A 2360-nucleotide genomic window follows, 5' to 3' on the forward strand; every position below is an offset into this window, starting at 1 on the left:
TTTTTTTTGGGATGGAGTTTTGCTCTTGTTGCCCAGCCTGGAATGCAATGGCACAATCTCAGCTCACCGCAACCTCCGCCTCCTGGATTCAGGCCATTCTCCTGCCTCAGCCTCCTGAGTAGCTGGGATTACAGTCATGCACCACCACGCACAGCTAATTTTGCATTTTTAGTAGAGACGGGGTTTCTTCATGTTGGTAAGGCTGGTCTTGAACTCCCGACCTCAGGTGATCTGCCTGCCTCAGCCTCCCAAGTGCTGGGATTACAGGCATGAGCCACCATGCCCAGCCTATCCTTTTACTTTCAACCTATACGTGTTATTGGATTTAAAGTGTTTCCTATAAACAGCATATCATTGGATCATCGTTTTTTTTTTTTTTTTTTAAAGCTTCACAGGTAGGCCAGGCATGGTGGCTCACATTTGTAATACCAGGACTTTGGGAGGCTGAGGCGAGTGGACTGCTTGAGCTCCAGAGTTTGAGACCAGTCTGGGAAATGTGGTGAAACCCCCATCTCTACAAAAAAATTACAAAAATTAGCTGGATACTGGCTGAGCACGGTGACTCACATCTGTAAACCCAGCACTTTGAGAGGCTGAGGCGGGTGGATCATTTAAGGTCAGGAGTTCAAAACCAGTCTGGCCAACATGGTGAAACCCAGTCTCTACCAAAAATACAAAAATTAGCCAGGCATGGTGGCACATACCGGTACGGGAGGCTGAGGCAGAAAAATCGCTTGAACCTGGGAGGCAGAGGCTGCAGTGAGCCGAGATCATGCCACTGTACTACTACATACAGCCTGTAGGACAGAGTGAGATTCTGTCTCAAAAAAAAAAAAAATTAGCCGGGCACAGTGGTGTGTACCTATAGTCCCAGCTACTCGGGAGGCTGAGGGAGGATCGCTTGAGTCCAGGAGTTCTGGGCTGTAGTGCACTATGCTGAGGGTGTCCACACTAAGTTCAGCATCAATATGGTGACCTCCCGGGAGCGGGGGACCACCAGGTTGCCTAAGGAGGGGTGAACCAGCCCAGGTCGGAAATAGCACAGGTCAAAATTCCCATGCTGATCAGTAGTGGGATCGCGCTTGTGAATAGCCACTGCACTCAAGCCTGGCCAACATAGCGAGACCTGTCTCTAAAAAAAAAAATGTTGGCTGGACGTGGTGGCATATACCTGTGGTTCCAGCTACTTGGGGGACAGAGGCAGGAGGCTCGCTTGAGCCCGGTAGGGCAAGGCTATTGTAAGTCATGTTTACGCCACTGCACTGCACTGCACTGCAGCCTGGGCAACAAAGTGAGAAGCTCTCTCAAAATAAAAATAAAAATTAGTAAATAAAGCTTCCCAGGGGATTCTGTTTCCAGAGAGTGTGGAGACACCCAGAATTTAAGACTGCATACGGACTGTGAAGGCTGAGGAGGGCTGCGAGGGTATGTTAAAGGAGCAGAGGTGGCCAGGCATGGTGGCTCACGTCTGTAATCCCAGCATTTTGGGAGGCTGAGACGGGTGGATCACGAGGTCAGGAGTTCGAGAACAGCCTGGCCAGTATGGTGAAACCCCATCTCTACTAAAAATACAAAAATTAACCGGGCATGGTAGCACCCACCTGTAGTCCCAGCTACCTGGGAGGCTGAGGCAGGAGAACTGCTTGGACTCAGGAGAAGGAGGTTGCAGTGAGCCAAGATGGTGCCACTGCGCTCCAGCCTGGGTGACAGAGCAAGACTCTGTGGGAAAAAAGGAGCAGAGGTGACTGTTACGCCCTTTGGCTCTTCTATAGGAAAAGAAGAGAGTGAGCCCTGTGCTGTTTGTGAGGGAAGAGCGCCCTTCCTTTGTGGGGAAGCAAAATGTTGGCCCGGAAGATGAAGACAGACAAGTCAAAGTTGTCAGTGTCAAAGGGACCACAAAAGGAAGGCAAAGCATGCCCTTCTGCACTCAAACTTGAAGGCATTTGGGGCCTGATGGCTGGATCTGAGGCCATGCTGGGTCCTGCAGTGGGGACCAAAGCCTGTCTTTGTGACAACTGTCTAGACTGTCCTAGCAATTCCGTTCTCATCTTCTCATTTTTTTTTGTTTTGACAGAGTCTTGCTCTGTCGCCCAGACTACAATGCAGTGGTGCAATCCTGGCTCACTACAACCTCTGCCATCCGGGTTTAAGCAATTCTTCTGCTTCAGCCACCCAAGTAGCTGGGATTACAGGCACCTGCTGCTGCACCTGGCTAATTTTTGTATTTTCAGTAGAGATGGGGTTTCACCATCTTGGCCAGGCTGGTCTTGAACGCCTGACCTCATGATCCACTCACCTTGGCCTCCCAAGGTGCTGGGATTACAGGCATGAACCACTGTACCCTAATTTTTTTTTTTTTT

Source organism: Cebus imitator, unplaced genomic scaffold (assembly GCF_001604975.1).
Source record: "Cebus imitator isolate Cc_AM_T3 unplaced genomic scaffold, Cebus_imitator-1.0 Scaffold729, whole genome shotgun sequence".
In the NCBI taxonomy this organism is placed as follows: Eukaryota; Metazoa; Chordata; class Mammalia; order Primates; family Cebidae; genus Cebus; species Cebus imitator.